The 21,827-nt window shown below is 52.2% G+C and overlaps 1 protein-coding gene across 4 annotated transcripts in view; it reads right to left on the bottom strand.

Moving 5' to 3' along the window:
* The window catches only part of ZFHX3 (zinc finger homeobox 3), a 127,362-nt gene that overhangs the window by 86,108 nt on the left and 19,427 nt on the right, over positions 1-21,827 (bottom strand). The window contains exon 1 of one of the 4 annotated variants that reach the window (XM_071567925.1): positions 13,967-14,081. The exons of the other annotated variants lie outside the window; for them this stretch is intronic. The gene's annotated coding sequence lies outside the window, so the exon portion shown is untranslated. Of the gene's footprint in view, positions 1-13,966; positions 14,082-21,827 lie in introns of those variants that run through there. 4 annotated transcript variants of the gene reach the window in all.

Raw genomic sequence — 21,827 nt, 5'->3', positions numbered from 1 at the left:
GCAAGGGACAGCCTCTGTGCACAGATGGCTTCCCCTCACCCCCAGGGGAAAATGGTGGGTGCAGGTCCTGGGGGAGGAGGAAGAGGAGGAGGACACCCTTCCCACTACTTCCATTCCACCAAATCAACAAGACCAGAGGACTGCTGCTGGCTGCAGGGGAGCCAATGAGCCTGGCTGACATCCAGGGCTCCCCGGCACTGTGCCCCCCCTTGCTGCATCTGGCCAACAGCTCCAACACTGCAATCCTCATGGAGTCCTGCAATCCTGATGGAGCCCTCTTCAGCTCATACAAAAAAAGTATGAAGAGAACTGAAAACCTGCCAAAGACGACCTGTGCAGCTGCAAAGCAGATGATGTGCCACAGCAGCACTGAGTGAACCACCTGAATTAGTTCAAGTCAAAGAAAATGGAGCAACATTCAGCATTATCTTTTTTCCTGGTTTCACTATCCCCCAGTTTATTTTCCTTTACTACACAAAGCCATAATACACACTCCACTTCCACTGACTTCCCTCACATGTTTGTACCCTCCCTTTGTATTTTACTTCTGATGCAGCTTGAGGAAAGAGCATGTACAGCCACTCATGAAGACAAGGTAACATCCTTAAAGCCCATGTGCCTCCCAAAGGACACGGAGGTGCAACGAAGCCTCACCCACAGCGTTCACACTCGGCGTTACTCTGCAGCACCTCCAGTCCCACCTTCCCTGGATTCTATGCCATACACAGCTGCCTCTGGAGCTGCACTGGGAATAAATAGGGATTTGAACTGCAGTAACAGTAACCTGGTGTGCTAAGCAGAACAAGAAGGAAGAGCACCAGAATCCTGATGCCAAAGGCTCTCCTGAGCTAAAATACGCTCCAGCCGTGCGATGCCTCCCACTGCACCAGCTCTCTGCCCCAGACATTTGTCCTTAGCTGTGTGTTTTCCCTAAACTGAACCCAGATCCTTCTGTTTTGAGGCAGCACGTTCACCTTCCCACAGGCTGCTTGGTCCCTCTAAGTACTACTTCTGCACTGGCAACTGCAACCCAAATTAAACCAAAACACATTCATCTGGAGGAAAACGAGGAAAAAGAAATTCCATAAGCCTTACACTTCTGCCAAGTGAAGTTTTGGGAATATCTATGCAGACCTCAAAACGCTCTGTGGGGTGACAACAACCCAGCAATGCTTTTAGATGCTGCAGTGTTGTGCTGGCCAGTGCAGCCAGTTCTCAGGACACACAGCCAGGTGAGACACACAGCCAAGTGCCAGCTCCTGGGACACACATCCAGGTGAGACACACAGCCAAGTGCCAGCTCCTGGGACACACATCCAGGTGAGACACACAGCCAAGTGCCAGCTCCTGGGACACACGGCCAGGGGAGACACACGGGCAGGTGCCAGCTGCTGGGACACATGGCCAGGTGAGACACACAGCCAAGTGCCAGCTCCTGGGACACACGGCCAGGGGAGACACACGGGCAGGTGCCAGCTGCTGGGACACATGGCCAGGGGAGACACAGCCAGGGAAGAGTGGCTCTTATCGAGAACTCCTGACTGGCAGGAGATGCCTGACTGACAGCCAGGCCGGAAGGGTTAGTAGGGCTGGAGGGGCGGGAGGGTTAACAGCCTGATTGGAAAATCAATGTAATAAATGCTTGGTAAGTTACAGGAACATGCGGGAAGAGGAGGCCGCAATTGATAAAGGACTGCGGCTTTGATGCTGCACTGGGGACTTGTTTATTGACAGGAAAGCCAATCTCTCTCCCGGCCTGGCCCAGCCAGGCAGACCCGTGTGCTCCAATTAATTGGTGGGCTTTTCTGCCTTGGCTTGCTTTAACAGCTCTCCTCCACTTACTCCAAGTTAACCAGCTCAGGAGAAGCTGCACCAAAGGAATCTTCTCTCCTCTCCCCTTTGTTGACATGGAGGAGGAGCCCTTCCAGGGCAGGTGCAAAAATCCAGAGCCAAAATGGCTAGCCCAAGCCCGGAACACAGGCTGAGCCCCTGCACAAATCCAAGCTCTTCCTGCCTGTTCAGTCACCACCATACCTGTTCCTGAAGGAGGTGCTAAGGGAGAATGAGGCATGGAAATATTTGTTTCTATTCACACAGGAGCTGCAGGAATCGTCTCTTTAAACTGAAAACAGCAATTTCCTTGCTAAAGCAAACCAGGCTCTAAGCAGGAGCACAATGCAGCTATTAGTCTGCTATCATGGGCTCTGCATCTTCTTCCATGCCAGAGCAGCCCTAAGTGACCCACGTGGGACACAGAGAGTCTGGGAGGACAGACAGACCACAGTGTGCTCCACACCTCCCAGTCGCTCCCCCTGCCGCCCCCTCTGCTCTGTTTATCAGCCAGTCAATAAGAAAAGGTAGTTCTTACTTAAGGAGGCAGAAGTCAACTCGTCAGGTCGATCAGCACTCTGTCTGTAAACATGGTTTCCCGTAAAATCAATGAACTCCAGTTACAGAGAGAACAGCCTGAGTGCTGGAGACTCCCTGCACTCCCACTGCCCAGCAGCAAGGAAGGGTTCTCCCAGTCCCTTCCCCATGTCCCACCCGAGCCCCTGCCCCCTCCTGGCAGCACAGCTGCACCTCACAGCCCCTCAGAGCCCAGGTGGCACCGTGGGGCAGGAGTGCTCTGTCAGGCAGCCATGGCAGCCCAGAGCCGAGCTACACCTGGATGGCAGGTGCAGGTGCCACCACAGCACCATGTGCCCCACACTTCTGCTGCCACTCACCAGGGTTGGTGGCTGGCAGCCACACTGTGCACAGCACGCAGGGAGCCATCCCCACACCTCCCCGTCACCTCCCTCTGGCCTTTGGCCCCATCCTCGCAGGGACAGCTGTGCCATCTTCCAGCAACACTCCCACCAGGGAGGGGCTGGCACTGAGGCAACACCCTGCACCCTCGGGTGAGGTGGGGGCTCCTGGGCACCCCCAGCCCGCGGCCCCAGGCTGCTCCCTCCCCCAGGAATGCTGGCAGGGAGGAGGGGGCTCCTGCTATTGCCCAGGCTTCCCAAGAATTAAATATGAACAGCCGTGCTGTGTAATTTTAAATTGTTAATTAGCACAGGGTTAATTAGGCAGCCCTTTCACAAGAGGCTGTTTGGCAGTAAACCAAGACTGGAAGCAATGAGGAAGGAGGAAAACAAAAGGAGAAAGAGACAGTGAGAAACTGTTCCCTGGGCTAATGACCCACATGGCACCATGGAAAAAAGGGCACCAAGGACAGGGAGAGGATACAAGCAGATGCATTACACCCACGGCTGTTACCCATCCAACAGCCTGCAAGGCCACCCTTCTTCCCTCCACCTGCCGTGGGGAAGGGCTCCAGCCCTCCGTCAGCTCCAGAGTGCTGCTGGTTCAGGAAAGCCAAAAGGGACAGAGAGGCAGGAGGACAAGGACAGCAGAGGACTAAAGGTGGGCTCAGACACTCTGTGCACCCCCCCCCTCACACACTCAGCCCGGCCTTCAGCAGCATCCTCAGAAGGACAGAGCCTGGAGAGTGCTGGTTTACAGCTCAGACAAGAAGCTCCTGTCTCAGTGCAATGGCACTTGATGACACTTGTTCCAGACTAAAAACTAGGGCTGGACATATCAAAGGTGAGTGACCAGCCAACTCAACTTCATGGTCATAGAAATACAGAATAGCTTGGAAAGGGACCCTGGTGATCCCTGGGACCAGATAAGCTCAAAGCTCCTGAGAGCTCAGGCTGTGCAAGGCTGTCACTGTGTCCCTCTGGAGCGGTGGCACAACGAATCCAGAGCATCACACCTGACGTGCTACACAGCACTCACTGGTAACACTTCAGAAATTGCATATGGAAAGCATGATAAAAATAATTGCCTAGGTTCAAGAATTCAAAAATTAAGGAAGAACAGAATGTATGCTGCCAAAGCAACTTTAATTTTGCTCCCTTATGCATATGCATTACGATGCTGCCTGCAATTAGGTGAGCACATGCCGCCTCACTTGGCAAGCAGGACAGCCACAGAAGAGGGTAAAACAAGGTGGCAGGAGCATGTTGTCACTTCATGTGATTTCTGCAGCAGCTGCTATCGCACAAATATGTCAAGAGTCACTTCCTAGAATAGAAAGATCTTTTTAGATTTCTTCAGCAACATGGGCTGGAGATTGGAGCTGGGTGGCAGGACCAAAAGTTTCAATTTCCAGTTCTGTATAGTGCTTCTATCTTGTAAGCTAACCAGAAGACACAGATCCTAATTCTCTCCTATTTATTAAGGTGCCAGAAAGCAGCATGGTATCAGCCAGCCTAAGGGAAGTGCTGAGGATTCTGCAATAGGACTTAGAATATGAGGATAAAATGGTACCTATGACCCAAACCTGAGCCTAACAGAGAATGCAGATGCACGGTGCTAAGAATGATTTCTAGTTGGGGGTTTCCATCAACATTTTACATCATCTGTGCCTTCATGCAATTCCTAACCAGAAAAAATCCATGGATTTATTTGCCAAGTTCAACATTTTAAAGAAGAAATTATAAACTGATTTCCCCCGTTGACAGCAAGTCACATCTCGCACCTCTCCAGTCAAGACCAAGCTGTTTTGGCACACACCTGAGCACAGTGGAATTGCCCCATCAGCAAATGTGGTTTGATGAGCACTCACAGTAAGATACACATCTTGCCAAATCCTGTGAAAGAGCTCTACATCTCCCCTGCTTCCTCCTCTGCAGTGAGGCTTTACTAACTAAAGCCCAAGCTCAGCCCTGACTTTTACAAGAGTTCTGCTCAGTCCAAGACTGTCTCCCGCTGATCCATGGCCATGTTCCACAGCTCTACACTGGGAGCAGAATTAGCAAGCCATCCCTGCCTGCTGGTGGAAGGAGCATCCAACCAACACTGACCCAGAGGTTCCAAAGAGTCTCAGGGTTGCAAGTCCTCACAACCAGGTTTGTCACCCTGGCAAAGAATTCATAGAGTCACAGAATCGTTTGGGTCGGAAAAGGCCCTTACGATCATAAACTGTTGCTCCGGCACTTCCAAGACTACCACTAACCCATGTCCCCAAATGCCACATCTACATGTCTTTTAAATCCCTCTAGGAGACTCCACTACTGCCCTGGGCAGCTGTGCTAGTGCCTGACCACCCTCATAGTAGAGAAATTTTGCCTCTGTGGAAGCCCCTGTGAACACCACGAGCTTTCCCCTTCTGAGGGATTCTAGCCCAGTGGTCCTGAAGGGAATGAGGCAGCACACAGTGGCCTACAGAAAGAAAAGATCCACATCAGCCACCTCCAAAGGACAGGACAGTCACCCCCAAGCAGGAAGACAGCCCCATGGAGAGAGGGTCTTGGGCAGTGCCCCTGAGCGGCGCCGCACCGCGCACACTCTCTGGAGGGACGGCGGCTCCAGGGCTGACACAGGGCTCACATCCTTGAGCACAACCAGTGCCTCAGATCTGCCCGGCATCATTAGCATAAACAGCTTTTCAAGCAGCAGGAAGCAAGGGAAACACTGAACAAAACAGGGCTGAAAGCTGCAGGGCTCAAGCACTTGGCATGAAACTGAGAGAAAGGGGCTCCTTGAAAAGGTGAACGTTCCACATTATCCACATTTTCCCTCTCCCCTTCACACCAGCTAGAAGTGAGCCAATGGGAGTAACACAAGTCAGGCAGCTTTTCAGAAAGCATTTTGTTATGAACTATTATTCCAAGTTTGCTGATCCCTTTGGGCCAGCTACTGCACTACACACAAAAATATTTATCTAATCCTCAGCCCACTGCAGAGTGATCCCAAGGAGGGCCAGAAGGCTTTCCATGAGCAGCTGGGGACAAGAGCATTTATTCTTCCAGGGAGACTCTCTGCTCTCAGAGTATTTTGCAGCAAAGATAAACTCCCTTTGGTTGTGTTTCTCTCTACACGACAAAGTGAAGCGCTTGCTCAGTTTGTCTGTGACACGGCGTTCACACGCTCCCAGGGCATGGAGCTTGTTCTCAGCTCCTGCAGGAACCTCTCCTCTTGCATAGGACACCACAGAAGTTCCAGCTTTTGTTTCAAAACGTCACACATCCCGTGATTCTGCTGTTGTGCAATTCACCCCTTTGCTACAAACTCCCAACATTTCTTCAAATGCTGTTCCCAGTTCATGCTGCTGCATAAATAACATTTGCATTTGGTTTGCATTTTCAGTGCACTCTTGCTGACCCAACTCCAAAACTAACCGAAGAGCTGTTGAGGACGAACTGCCTCGCTCCATCACACATAACCCAGAGTCCCCCCAACACCCCCAGGCCCTGGTGTCCTGAGAAGAGGGCCGTGTTGTCTCGCCCTTTTGCCACAGGCTGCAGCGTCCCCTGTCCCTGCAGTGCCTGTCCAGTGGCTCTTACCATCCCTGGCTGCCACAGCTCCGTTTGGGGCCCCATGTCTCTCTCCAGAGGGCAGGTCCATCTGCAAGACCTTGCACTGAGTGACCCCTACCACCACCCAACGGCTGGAGATGCTCATGAAGAGAGAAGCACTGAACAGCTCTGAGTGTCCAGCCCTGCCACACGACTTCAGGAGCAGACACAGCCAACCCTCGGTGGCCCAGCAGGAAAAGCCACCGCTGTGCTGCCAGGGTGTGCTCCACAGCACTGCCCAGCACACGCAGGCTCACACGCCTCGGGAAGAAATCCTGCCAATGCTCCTTCCTCCTACGATTTACCCAAACAACATGTGTGCTCCAGACTAGTGTCAAGGGCCAAGCTGAGGGTAAGAGTCAGACTCGTAAGTCACGCGGCTCTCTTCTGCCAGGGCTCGGATCCAGTCCTTGTTAGGAAGCAGAGTTGCTGCTGTGTTCTGGACTCAGTTGTTCCTTCCCACCCTTCGGGAAAACCGAGGCTTTGGATCGGAACAGCGGGCTCAGAAGCATTAGGTCATTCCACAACCATTGCATTGGCTGCTCAAACACAGCAGCTGATATGTCAGCTCTGAACTGCACGCTGGGGCTGCACAGTCCCATCGCAAGGGTCACCAGCACGGCTGCTCACACCAGCCATTCATGCTTCAGTAGGGAGTAAACGCTGGTACAGTTGTGTCACTGGAAGATAACCTAAAGAACCTTAAAACAGGTAAAAAAACCTTCTGGTATGGCTGGGAAACTGCCCCATTTTGGACCTTTTAGGCCAACTTTTTCCAGATCCAAGTGTTCCTGTGCTCCTGTAAACAGCATCTGCAGATTCATCTGCTCCCAAAACAACACCCTGCTCCAGACCTCATACACAGCCTGAACATTTCTTTATCTGGCCAAAACAAACCCTCCTGACTGCAGCAACCATCAGGAGTCAAAATCCATGCACCACTTGGTGGCTCAAAGTCTCAAGTGCACACACTCTGCAGGGACAGCACGCAGCCGCTCCATCTGCTGCCACATCCCTGGTGCCCCTCGGAACAAACACCTGTGAACCAGTTAACCACCTCCCAGGGGAGAGCTGACATGATCCAGAAACCTGGGGGCTTCAAAGGAAGTGCCTGGTGGATGACCAGGGCCTCGGGGCCCAGTGAGGACCATGGTGCAGCACACTGGGAGGACACGGGGGCCTTTGGGGATGAGGGAGGAAGTTGCTACGCGCACATCACCAGACCTCCAGGACTGAAAGTGTTACTTGGCTGCTTGGCCTCTTGCTAATTGTGGGTTTTATTTTTATTTCCTATTACCCTCTTGCACGCCTAATGAGATTATCTTACCGGAACTGACACAGCTGGAGGCTGCAGCCATACATGGAGCCTCTCAGGAGGCAATGCAATTTTATTTCCATTGATCAGAAATCAGCAGGGCAGTAAATGATGGGAAACTCCATTAGGAGAAATACTGGACCACAAGACCAAACTATCTAGGTACACCCAAATTTGAGAAAGTCCCATCCTTCCTCAAAGCCCCATCTGGATGTGGACAGCAATTCATCTTTCCTCCTCCCAAAATGGAGTCGGCTGCTAACCCGATATCCCAGTCGCCGCCTGTGCTGCCAGAAGTGAAGGTGATGCTGCCAGAGCACCCCATGGGCTCCCTTAGCCCAGACAGTACCTCTGGTAGAGGCAGCAGCCCCCAGCTCAGCCCCCAGCGCAGCTCCCCAGCTCAGCCCCCCCCAGCTCAGCCCCCCCAGCTCAGCCCCACAGCGCAGCCCCCACAGCTCAGCCCCCACAGCGCAGCCCCCACAGCGCAGCCCCCACAGCTCAGCCCCACAGCTCAGCCCCCCCAGCTCAGCCCCCCAGCTCAGCCCCCACAGCGCAGCTCCCCAGCTCAGCCCCCCAGCGCAGCTCCCCAGCGCAGCCCCACAGCTCAGCCCCACAGCTCAGCCCCACAGCTCAGCCCCACAGCTCAGCCCCACAGCTCGACCCCCCAGCTCAGCCCCCACAGCTCAGCCCCCACAGCTCAGCCTCCACAGCTCAGCCCCCACAGCTCAGCCCCCAGCGCAGCTCCCCAGCTCAGCCCCCCCAGCTCAGCCCCCCCAGCTCAGCCCCCACAGCTCAGCCCCCCAGCTCAGCCCCCCCAGCTCAGCCCCCCCAGCTCAGCCCCCCCAGCTCAGCCCCCCCCAGCGCAGCCCCAGCTGCTGTGGGGCCGGGGCTGTTTCCCAGCATGTGCTCACTCCACAGGCTTTGTTCTCACAGGCTGGGCAGGTGTGTGTAGTGCCAGCATGCCAGTGCCTTGGCCAGTTCTCAGGCAGTCCCAGCAGAGCCAGGAGAAGTCAAAGGGATGTCCAGGGCATGCTCCCATCCCAGTCCCATCTGGAGCCCGGGGCCCTAGCAAAGCATTAGTGCTGCTGCAGAGAGCAGCCCTCCTTCTGCAAGGACCAGGGTCTGGGGGCACACAGGGCTCTCAGGGCATGCAGGGATCCCAGGGAAATCCCTTCTGACAGAGCACCAGAAACACAACACTGTTACAAGCACAAACTCCTCCGAGTCAAAACCGAGAACCACATGGCAATCCTTCCACTTTAAGGCCCCTCCATACACAGGGTATTCACTCAACCCCTCACTCCTGGACCAAAATGCCACCATCAGGCCTCTGATTCAAAGCCGGGTTTCCCCCCCCAGCTGTCCCCTGCTGTGCCAACAGAGTGAGAGGTGAGCCTGAGCCCTGCCAGGGTGGCCAGGCCCGCTGGCAGTGCAGGGGTTAATGGGAGCCGACCACAGTGCAGTTGTTAAGGTGATCAATACCACTGAGATACTAAAGCAGCATAACCCACATTATTGATTGCCAAGCAGATGATAAAACTGTTTATTATGATAATTGCAGGGTGCCTGCAAGATGCTCCTAGTGCTGTCTAGAGCTTTTTACCAAAATAAGAATTGCCAGAGCATCACTTCCTGTCTGCAGCCCCCCAACCCCAGTGAGACCCTCCACACACTGCTGTGCCCACGCACTGACCCCAGGCCACCTCCACAGCCCAGCTGGCATTGGGATGGAGAGGGTCATACTACCAGACAAAGTCCATGAGCTGTTTATCACACACCCCACCCATCCTGGGGCTCACTCCCAAAGCCTGCGCTCACCTTCCACTGCAGTGCCCATTCCAGGGAAAAGAGAGCTCCAACACCAAACCCTGTAACCTCATTTCTGCATCCTCCTCCTGATCAGCTAAAAATTAAACTCAACTTCCCACTCCAAAACATTTCCTTCAGTATTTTAATTACTTTTACCTCTACTCTGGACTTTGTACAGTTTCCTACATCCTTTTAAGAAGATTTAACAGAATTTATCCTTTCAGGATATAAATTCTTGTGCAATGCACTAAGAATTCTTTTGAGAAGACTGAACTCCAGACACACCAGTGTGGGAAATCCATGGGCTGTATGTGCACACAGGCCACACTCAGGAGAGGTGACACTGTGGCTCATCCCCTGTCACCGTGTGTCTGCAGGACTAGCAGCTGATCTGCCAGCAGGCAGCAAGACAACACTTGGATTCTGAAGTCACTTCAAATACCAAGAAGATTCCCTTAGATTGAACTCAGTAACATGTATCCCCTGGTCTCCAGAAGAGAAGCCAAACAAACTGCCCAATGAGATCTGCTCTGGCAGAAGCATCCATTGCTGCTTCCACCAGCAGGCGCAGGAACAGACGCCAGAACATACCCAGGCTCCGTTGCCACCATGGCCAAGTGACAGCTGAAAATTAGTTTAACAAGGGCTGAAGCTCCAGGGTTCTGTCAGCAGCTCCACGGGCAGTAATTATGGAGTATGGGTCCCATTATCTCCCAGTACAGACAAGGCTCTGACAGCTCCATCCCAGTGTTAACCCCAAGGACTGTACCCTACGGGCTGCAGGCAGCACTCGGTGCCACTCCCCTGCCTTGGCTGGCTGCAACTGGGGCACTTTCTCTAAGCAATCACAGGTGACATTTGCAAAATAAACTCTACACCAGTCTGAGCAGCCTTATCATGGACTGCCTCAACCTGGACCAGACCACAGGAGCTGCTTCTGGCCAGTGCTCTGGCCCTTCCTCCTCTTAAAGCCTTGTCTGGTCAGGATCTGAACCACCTCCCTACTCCCTGTTCTCTCCCCCTCCTTCCTTGGTGCCTCCCACCCCTCGAAAAGGTGCCACTTCTCTTCCACAAGCATGGTCAACCCAAGTTTTTCAGGGCAAAAGACAAAACCTTACACCTCCTCACACCTCCTTTATCCTTCCATGCTGAACCAACCCCTCCTTTCTCAGCTGCTCTTTTCCATGCACACCAGTACCCCAGGAGGTGGCGAGGACAGCTCTCCAGCTCCCTCCCAGAGCAGAGAGAAGGTTAATGATGGAATTGACAACCTGATCAAATCCAGCACTCTGATGAGTGAACGTGTCATGTCACACACAGCCATTGCCTTACAGGCTGGAGATCTGAACACGAGCTTCTAAAACTGGTCCCCTCTCAGCTCAAACACTGGTGATGGCTTGCAGAGCCCCACAGAACCTGTCCCAGACATCTTGGAGAGTTGGGGCTGTTCTTTCAAACTCTCACCAGTAAATCTGATTACAAGTAAGATTAAAACAATGCTTTAATTTAATATTAAAATCTAGGTAAAATGAGCCAACTTCCACCAGAATTTATTTTTCCCCCCTCCTGTTCTAGAACAATATTCTAGAAAACAATTTAGTGTCTTAATTCTGTTCTACTCCTCTATACAATGGGAGAAAATAGGGACATTGCAACAATGGACAAAGAATCCCAACAGCTCAAGTCAAGGAGGGACAAGTAACAAGCCTGAGGCTGTAAATTTTTCAGCCACCTACAGAAAGCTCCACAGAATCCTAGAATGGTTCAGGTTGGAAAGAACCTTGGAGCTCCTGCTTTCCACCCCTCTGCAATGAGCAGGGTCACCTTCCACTAGAACAGGTTTCTCCAAGCCCCGTGCACCCTGGCCTTGAGCACTTTGAGGGATGGACTCATGCCACTGCTGTGTCTTTCAGACATCCACACATCCCCACCAAGCCCTGGAAAGGACACTCCTTACACTCAGCACCACGAGGCACTGGGAGAGACAGATCAATTTTTGAAACACAAATCAAAAATGCCAACGCAGCAGCCAAAAAGGGTCGATGAAGTTTCCAGTGGTCAGCAGCAGCCTTGCCCAGGGTCATGGTGGTCCCAGCCTCAGCTGCCCCCTCCAGCTCTGCACAGGGAGGCAGCAGGTGGTGCTGGGTGCAGGACTGTGCTGCACACCCCTGTGCTTCACCCAGACCACGTGCAGCTGTGAATGCAGCAGGAGCTGCCTGCACTCCAGGCCCCCTCTGCAGCCCCCCTGGACATGCAGCTCTGAGGACACAGCTCGCTCTCCTTTTGCAGAGAAGCCAGGGACAACAGACTGGGGCCCCAGCACCACTTACTTTCCTTGAAAACATCTGTTTTCATTATCACTATTACTTTTAATTAGCACTTTACAGCAGCCCTGAGCCCTCCCAGCTGGAGGAAAGCTCTGCTCCTAAATGAACAATTAAAAGGTGCACTAAGGGAATTTTTTTCTCATTTTCAAAACCCAGTTTTTCTGCAGAGCTCAAAGACAAACCGCCTGGTTAAAGGAGCTCCCTTGAAGAGGTCTCTTCAGCACAGCTCAAAGCCCGTGGGTCACCCAGGGATCCCACAGCATGAGCGGCCGCTGAACTCGGAACCTGAAACACTCAGCTAATTACTAATGACAGGGTCTTAACGCCTCTGCCCTCATCGCTCACTGAACAGCCTCCTCTTCCTCACCCAGCTGCAATAATTACCCTGAAGGAAATCAAAGACTTTAATGTCCATCTCACTCATGGAAGGCCCCTGCTCAAGAGTTCAGGCCGAGCACAAGCTGAAAGACAGAGCCCTATTAAATGCATAAGAAAATAGATCCCTATGAAGCGTAATTACTAGAAACACAGACTCCTGATCAACCACTTCTCTGAAACCCAGCAATGAGAAATAGCCACAAAAAAGCCCCCAGAGACAGCCTTGGCCATTCCAAAGAAAGCAGAAGGACAGGGAGGTGAAGTGTCAGGACGAAAGGGCTGTCCCAAGGCCGCCACTGCTGGCCCAGCAGCGCTGCAAGTACAGCACACACAGACTCCAGCTTTTAATTAGGGACGAGCCACAAAGCTCCAAAACACTTCAGTCGATACTGATCAAAACCTCACCTCTCATGCCCCTTGCTATTCCCTCAGCACTGTCAAGCTGCCACCATGCTGCTCCCAAAGGCCCCAGACTCTGCAGTCCCTGGGGAGCCTCAGGAGGACAAGAACACACACAGAATGGTGACCAAGACACTTCCCCCTCAGCTGCCCCAAATCCTCATGTCCCACAAGGTCCAACCACAGCCGCCCAGCAGCGTCGCCTTCACCACCGAGTCTGGACTTGGACCACAAGTCTTGTGTTAGAGGGAGCATTCCAGAACCATTCTGGAAATCCAAAAGTCAGCTGAATGACAATGCTTGATGTAACACCAGTATCATCATTTCCACTCAAGTCACCTGGAGTCCCTGGCACCCCTTCATGGTTTTCTTCCTCCTCACCCTTTACAGCCACTTCCCCTTCCTCTCTCACAGCCCTTTTCTGAACACAGTTAAATTTCATGGCAATGAGTTTCACATAAATGTGAAATAAACTGTATTTCATTGTTTTATCTTTGTTTACACCTCTTGCCTTGGAAAGTTTACTTAAGCTGCCCAGAGGGGATGTGGTCTGCAGTGTGCAGCCTGCAGTAATGGACAGAACACAGAACCACAGAATCCCTTGGCTTGTTCTGGAGCTGGGGGAGTGCAGGACCCCACAGAACCAGGTTGGGAGCCCATGGAGCCAGGGCAGCAGAACCCACGACCACCAGGGCCATGCCAGGTCCTGAACTCATACCTAGAGCCCCCCGTGTGCCAGCTCCCAGCCCCTGCCCTCCCACCCATGCCCAGGGCATTGACCTTTGGGAACAGCATGATTTCCTGTCCAGCACTTTCACTCCAGCCAGCAGCACGAGCCTTTGCTGAGCTCTCCAACAGCTGCCTCTGGAGAAGGGGAAGCGAATGCCTCCAGTGCCCAAGGAGCCCAGATACTGATCAGACCACAACGCAACACAGGGGAAAAGGACACAAAACAATTAATTCTTGGCTCCTTGTTTTAGCTCTGGGCCAGGGAAGGTGCATGGCAGAGCGAGAGGAGACTGGAACAGACGAAGTCTGGGATGTGCTCCAAGAGCCCCAGGGGCAACGGCGCTGGCTCCCAACCCCACAAACACGGGGCTGCTCTCCAACAGGTGAGGGCTCCCGCAGGCTCCCAGGCACAGGGAGAGCCTCCTCAGCAAGATTTACTCTGACTTTTCCATTCCCAGGCCAAATGATGAGCAACTCCTCAGAGACAGAACAGGGCTGAGCTACCTGATAACTCCATCTCCTGCAACCAGGCCAGAAATAAGGCAGAAAAGGAAGAAACTGCTTCAGTGACCGAACTGATGTGCATTGCTGGAGTTGGCAACAGAAGGAGCAGGAAGAGAATGATGAGAGAAATCCTCCATTTCTAGATCATAACCCACCTGAACAAGAGGCTTGAAATCCAGTTTCCATTTCCAAAGGCAGCTTCTTTCTTTCTCTTCATCCAAGCTCCAAATAGCAAAGGCCTGTGAAACCCTTGCCTAAATCACACTCAACTGCTGGCCATGCCTGTGTGCTCCAGGGACAACACAAGGTGATTGTGCACGTCCAGTGACCACAGCCAACACTCCTGAAGGTGGCACAAGTCAGACAGGTCACCTTTACTAACAGTCATAGAACACTCTGGAATAATGTGCAGCACTTCCAAGACTTTCAGCTGTATCACTGCACAACAATGAAGATGCATTTACCCTTCAACAGTTTCCTCAGGAAGACCAAGGACTCACTGGTCCAACTTAACCATGTCCTGCCCACACCAAGAGCAGAATTAGGGGTTTCCTGAACTTGTACATTTGATTTTATCACGAAAAATTGAAAAAGGGCAATATACAGGGCAATACAAGCAGAGGTTTAATAGAAAATTCAATATGGTAAATACCAAGTGACTTAAAAAGAGCCAAAACAGACACTAAATGGGAAAGTTTTTCTTTACTTTTCTTTCCAATTCAAATCCCCAAATGCAGAGTAATTTTTCTTTCAAAAGTAAAATCCCAGTTGAGAAGAGCTTAATTAAGGAGGCCTTCGAAGGTTTGTAGCAGAGGCTCCAGGAAAAGATGAGGGACAAGAAATAATTTGAGCTGCAGGAAGGTACTGCTTGCACTGCAACATCCCATTTGCAGCCAGTGGCCACCCAGGGCACGACAGCAGCATTTGGTGGTCTACACAGCCCCACTCTTGGCACGGATAATGCCAGAGCCTTTCCTGGGCTCCCTGAAACCTGCCCCTCTGCATACATCCACACACCATCTCCTTGGAGCTCAGCCCCATTTGCTCCTTAACCCCAGCTCTTAAAAGGATGTGATAAGCTGAAGACATTTTACAAATAACATTTCCTCAACTCTGCTGCCTAAATCATTTCCTGATGTGAACCACCCATTGCTGCAGATGATCCTATGGATGACTCTCCATCCTATTTAAAACATCTCTGAGAGTCATAGCAAATGCCAGCATTGAAGATACAGCTGGGAACAAGTTGCTCAATTAAAATCCAATTTCAACACACCACAGAAAGTGGGAATGAGAAGGAAGATGAAAACCAACCCTGCATGACTACATTTTTTCCAAGGGCTACAGGTCTGGAAAACTTGTGTTTTGTATGGAGATGCACATTCTCCAGAAGATACCTGGACATCTGAGACCTCTGGGAATATCTGAGCAGCCAGGTATGGGAGTGAAAGAGCCCCATGCAGGGATACCTGCCCTTGGACACGCCAGGGCTGCAGAAGGTCCATGGTTTGCAGAGTGAGCAGGAGCACCACTGGCAGAGCTCTGGCAGCCAGGGAACAGCTGCCCTTGGCAGTGGTCACGCGAGATGGAAGTTCAATGTTCCCAAAGCAGAGCTGGAAACCAGTTCCCTTTTCTACAGAGGCAAAATGACCTCTGCTGCAGCCTCTGTCCAGCACAAGAAATGCAAGGCTGAAGGCTCTGGCCAGCAGTCCTGCCCTGCCTGAAAACTGAGGTCACAGCTCTGACTGCCCCGGGGATGCAGGGGAATTTCCAGGGTCTGACCACACAGCAGCAGTTGCAGTTCCAACCCTCTGCTCTTCTGAAGCCACACAATGAGGCCCTGAAGAGCCAACCAAAAACTGGAATTAGGAGATGCCCTGGGACTCCCAACAGCCTCTTCAGGCAGAGAAATGGTGCAGCTGGCTGTGCTAGTCAAGAAATGAGATGAGCTTTCTGGTAGCTGGCTGAGTCAGAGGACAACCCTTGGGGCTGTCCTGGATCTGAGATCCTCTGATGAGGAAGAAGCTGCTGCTTCATGGGCTGTCAGATCACTGGGGTCCAAGATGACAGTGACTGATTTTCTTTCTAATCATAAGCTGCAGTTGCCAGAATGACCCGTCACAGCCACGGCTCAGACTGCAGATCAAGCCCTGCTGGCGCTGGGAGCTCTCACAGAAATCAGACCTGGTGCACGTCAGAGCTGGCACACGGTGCTGAGGGGCACAGGGGCAGCACCCAGCCTGCCCAGATCACACAGGCCAGGCACAAGGAAGCTGCTCAGCAACCACAGCAGAATGATGTACAACGGAAGGCACCACAAACACAACCATCCCTGACCCTGCACACCAGAACCACAGACCATAAATGCAACAAAATTCCAGTCAAGTAGTAACAGAAAGTGAAAACAAAGGTAAAAGGGAGATCAGGACAAACTGTCAGCGCAGACCCAGCACTGCTCCCACCACCCACCTTTCATTCACATCCATCCTTCAGCTGGTGCTGAAAGAAACCTGAGGGGTAAGGTGGGGTCTGTTCAGCCCAGACCTCCTGCTGCCTCCCAGCCACCTCCAGCAGCAGGGCTCTATTTTATTTCAGTTTCTATTATACCTTGTAGAAATTTCCCTCTTGTTTAAAGTCTCAGATTCAAGTACTGAGAAAAACCAAATCATTACTTTCACTCTGAACCCCACAGCTCAGCACTGTCCTCTTCCCACCTCACTGCCCAGCTCTCATTCCACTGGCACCTCTGGCCATTGTGAAATAGTCCCCAGTGGCTTCAGGTTCAACTGCTTTCCTAGATCTATCAGCCAAGAACGAGTCTTTCCAAACCAGAACCACTCATGTCCAGGATGCCCCTATCCTTGAGGGAGATGGAACGAAAACCGTAAGTGCAGCAGCACAAGGGCAGACCTGCTGCTGTTCCAAAGCAGAGGAGCACAAAGAAGCCACCCCAAAAGCAGCAGCACCCCAAGCCAGGGAGATACAGCTCAGACACCAGAAACTCACCAGTACACACAGAATTGCTCCACTCACACATGACCATTCACCTCAACTTTCAAGAGACCTTCCCCTTTCTCTTAATGCTTCATGATCTGAGCTAACAGTGACAGCTGTCACAGAATCACAGACTGGGTTGGGGACGGGGCAGCCACAGCTTCTCTGGGCACCCTGTGCCAGGGCCTCCTATCTAATCTAAATCTATGTAATCCAAAACAATTAAGAATGGCCAATACGTTTTTGACAGGTTTAACATCAGATATTTGTAACCATCCATCAGCTCAGGAACTGCACTGGGCACAGACAGCAAATACCAGTGCTCAAACAGGGCTGGGGAGACACTGCTGTGGCATTTATTGGCTTTTCCTCCTAACAGACAGAGCTGGAAGTGCTGTGAAGAGAAGAGTAATAAAAGAGACAGAAATAAATGGAAACCAGGATCAAACACAAAGCGAGTTTAACAAAAACACACTGTGAAAACTAACCCAGTGCCTTCCTTTACTGCAAGAACTGCCCCTTCTTCCACACTGCACTGGGGAGTTGTGCTAGAGAAGGTGGGCACTAGCTACCATTTTAAAAAGGCAGAAAATTAGGCCAAGAGCAGCTGACACCAAAATGATGTGAAGAGAATACTGCCCTGCACAGAGGTTATTTGGAAAGGCCTCAGGAGCCACCAGGCTAACACCAGTGCTGGTCTTGCTACTGACCAGCAGAGAACACCAACCCCTGACAAAAGTAAACTGAGAAGCACGTCCAACCCAGGGGAAGACCACAACATTACACAGGAGAAAGTCAGGACTTGAGGACTAGAAAAACAAGAAAGGAACTAAACCCAAGGGTATGACAGAGTTTCTGCAGTAAATTCAGGGTTTATCAATTGGGAAATACATAGGAGGAGACCACTGGTCAGGATGCACCAAGGGATGCAGCTGGGCAAGGGGCAAACACGAGCTCCAGATGTTGTTCAGAGTGTTTGTGGAAGCAAGGAAGCAACACAGGGGACATTAACAGCCCTGAGGCCTCAGCTGGAACCACAGCAGGACTGTGGCCGTGCCACAGAGAACAGCCAAGCTGGAAGTGAGGGGGCAGGTGGAGCTGTGCTGGGCAGAGGCTCTGCAGCACAAACCAGGGGGCTGCAGGGACCCAGCCCCGCTATGGGGGCAGCTGCCACACCACAGCAGCACCTCTGTACTCATCCACGCTGCGTGTCTAACACAGGAGCATTTATTTCTCCATTTCCTCCAAGCTGAGCTTCTGGGAGGCAAACCCAGCAGCCCCCATGCAAGTCTCAGGTCTTGCTAACACCAGGTACAGTAGTGGTTCATCGGTTTATAAGTTAACTTTCCTACTTTTTCCATTTATTTCTTTTGCAGGAAGATAAGCCAACAGTCCACAGTGACTATGCCATTTATTATGCAACTGTTTGTCAGTTAATATTTGTGTTCCAGCAAGGCAAGGACCAGATAAAGTGATGCCTTGGAGCTTTCCCTGCTGAAAACATGCCAAGGGGGCTGCCAGGGCCTCCCGCCGAGCAGGTCACGCTGTGGCTGAGATGCCTGTGAGACTGCTGGGCTGCCCCAGCCTCACCTGCTGCACAACACTCACTGCTCACACCAGTACCTGCCACCATACACTCCTCTACAGCTACAGAGCAGCACATGTGAGCACAGGCTTTCTAAAATTAGCCCTGCTTCTCCCTGCTCCAGCCTCTCCTTCCACAGCACAGCAGTAACGGTGGCAATCTCTCTGGCAGTGAGCAGAACTGAAAGGATTACTCTGCTACATCTCTGTAAAAGTGCTTCAATAATTAAGAAGAGCAACTGGTGAACAAGATTAGCAGTAGACTAGAACACACTAGAATAAGCAGTAAGGACCTCTACAAAAGCATGTGCTGAGGTGTCACACCTGCCAACACAGCCACGGGGCATCCTAAGATGTCCCACCCACCATCCCAGCTACCCAGCATCCCAGTGGATGCTCCTGCAGCTTCGCCCTCTGCTGAGGTTCAAAGGGCAGTGGATGCTGACAAGTCCTCTTCCTTCTGCTTCCAGTACTGCCCTGGTTGCACTCTCACCAAAGCTACTTTTGTATTGATTTTTGGCAGAGTTTCTGAAGTGTCTGAAAGAAGCCAGTATCGCCGAAATGTGGAGTGATTGGGTCCCCAGAGGTCTCCATGTGGGCTTCTGGCCACACCATGTCCCAGCTCTGGTTACAGGCACCACACAGCAGTGAGGTCCAGGAAAGGCAGCTGCTGCTTGTTCCAGCTCTGGACTGCAAACAGGAACACCTGCCCTGGGACAAGTGCTGAGCTGGGCAGGGAGACAGGCACATCGTGTCCTGAGCTTTGTGGCAGGGAAGGCAAGGAAAGGCCCATTCACAACCACAACAGGCTGATACCTGACTAGTCTCCAGCAAAGCCACAGGAACCACTTTGCATCAGGCCAGGTGCACAGCAGGGGCCCATGGGGAGACAGGAGGCACTCAGAGCCCTCACCTACCCAGCTCCCCACTGAGCCCTGCCCAAGCAGGGGTCTGGAGACACTGCAAAATGTCCCCATTGTGTGTCCCAGCCCTCCTCAAGGAGCTGCAGGACAGTCCAACACAACTGCTTTGGGCTTCTCCCTCCTCTCCCCACACCCTGCAAACCACGACACTACACCAGCTACACAGCCTGCCAGCATGAACCAACACAGATACCTGAAACACGACCTGGAACATGACCTAAATTCTACTTTGCAAAATGAAGAGCTGCTCCAAGTGTCTCCCTCCTGCATCACACTCGCTTTGTTTCCTTTTTGATTTAACACACAGGTTTTCTATCCCTTCCAGAAGGTTCAGGTAACATGAAGGAACCACAAAGGGAACAGTGACCAAAAAGTAACGCCACAGCTAAGAGAGAACGTGTAAAATTGTTTGCCAGGCAATGCAGTGAAACAGCGAGAGCTGCAGTTAAAAGCCTGCAGGAATTTTACTGCCCCAGCACACTGGGGCTGAGAAGACTGTCCATGTCCACCTGGGTCTAACCCGTCAGGGCTCCTGCATAACTGCTGTGTGGACACAGGTTCTCCACATTCTGATTCCCACCCTGTGCCAGTGCTCCAGCTCTGTTCACAGCCCCTCCTCACTCCTTCGTGACCTGGTTCTTGTTTTATGGAGCTCAGTCTCAAAGAAATATCCTGCATGTTATTCTTCTCAAAAGTATTAGCATCAGATGATCTTAAGTTTTTCTTAAAAGGTGTGTGTGGATGCCAGGGCTGTCGGGCTCAGGAGAACAGAGATGTGGGACAGAAGGAATCCAGCTGCTTCGGCCGAGAGGCCCCAGGAGATTCAGGCTGTCAGGATGTGGGAGGGAAGGACCAAAGCACCCACATTCCCTCTTCTCCACTGAATACACATATAAAGCTAATCCCACATGAGACCAGACCTCTGGAGTGCCCCTTTCCCACCACTCCACGGAGCTGGTGCCCACCTGCCCACCCCACAAGAGCTCCAGGGGCAGGCACTGGTCCCCCTGGCGGGTGGGTGCACTTGGAGGCACCTCAGCATCACCACACCTGCAGCTCTGAGGCCGAGGAAGGCGCAGGTGTGAGGGTGAGCCCAGCAGTGGCTTAGCCAGGCTGTACCTCTGGGAATGGATTCGATGTCAAGTGTCAGCACGTAAATTGCTATTGGCTTCTCAATAAGCAGCAGCAGTGAGCTAAGTGTTTCCCTGTGTCGTGCAGGCTCTCTCCGACTCAATACAGCAGTATTGACAGCACAATCACAGGGTAATCCAGGCTCCACTAATATCTCAGCACTTCCTCACTGAAAATACACTTTCCACTTGGACACCATCCCATTAGCACAGGCTCCATCACCAGTGTCCCCCTGACCCATCACAGTACAGGCCCCCAGTGCCCCCCAGGGCACAGCCCAGGACACCACACAAAAGGGCTCTTTGCCATGAGAAATCACCAATGGAAAAAGGATGAAAGCTAATCAAAAAGTCTATGGCTCAAGTCTCTGTAGGTTCTGAAAAAAATTGGTATTTCCTTGCTAGACATGAGAAGTTCATTCAAGGAATTAACTCTGTTCTTGTCCTGACCCTCTGCCCGTCATCCCTCCTTGCTATCTTATCTCTAAACCTTGACTGTGGGTTCCTCCAGGCAGCAGCTTCTCCTTTCATTCATGGAATGCACGAGGCCTGCCCTGCACCTACACAGCAGGAACAGCTCACCCTATTCCCTACTGCAGGGAATGGGCGCTCTGGGATATAAAGAGGGAGTTTGCTCATTTGCAGGTACCCCATGTTACCAATCCCTTGAAAACAAGATCAGAAAGTTGAAAGTGATAAAAAAGCTGGTGGGGTCGGTTGAGTGTCCTCAGGCTGGACTGAGCACCTGGTGTGCTGCCAGGGCCAGTCCCTGTGGGGCCCAGGGGAACCCCCCACGCCGGCAGTGCCGGGTCTCCCCAGCGCGGCACGAGCTGCCCCATTCAGAGGCTGCACTCCTGTGGAAAGCTGGGGCCTTGATGCACACAGCACAGAAACAGGGCTGCAGAACGGGCTGATCCACAGCTCAGCTTTAATCTATTTGGTAACAACAGCAAACCCAGGAGGGCAGATGCATCGAGGGGGCAGCTCATACCACACACCCAAGGCCTCCCACCTCACCACACAGCTCTTGCTGAAGACCATCCACAACGATTTCCCTGCCACTGCTGCTGTAGAAAACCAGCTTATCTCAGGATGCCCTTCACAATCACATCCAAAGCTCCTGGCACAGTGCCAGACCTTTAACCAAGGTGACTAACTCCTGTCACGTCCTACCACTGACAAGTAGCACCTTCCACCTCAGCAAGGCCGTAACAGCATCAAGTATGGGGAGCACAGCAGATCAGCACTGGGATGGCAAGCACTTCCCGTGGCAGTGCATCCCACCTCCCCTTCCCAGCCAGGCTCTGCTCTCCCACTGGACATGGCACACTGCAGAGAGCCCAACAGAGGTGCTCAGAGCAGAAATCCTCCGGCAGGGCCACACC

Source organism: Pithys albifrons, chromosome 12 (genome assembly GCF_047495875.1).
Source record: "Pithys albifrons albifrons isolate INPA30051 chromosome 12, PitAlb_v1, whole genome shotgun sequence".
Taxonomy (NCBI): Eukaryota; Metazoa; Chordata; class Aves; order Passeriformes; family Thamnophilidae; genus Pithys; species Pithys albifrons.
The sequence above is the reverse complement of the archived record's forward strand: the minus strand, read 5'-3'. Positions and strand labels throughout refer to the sequence as shown.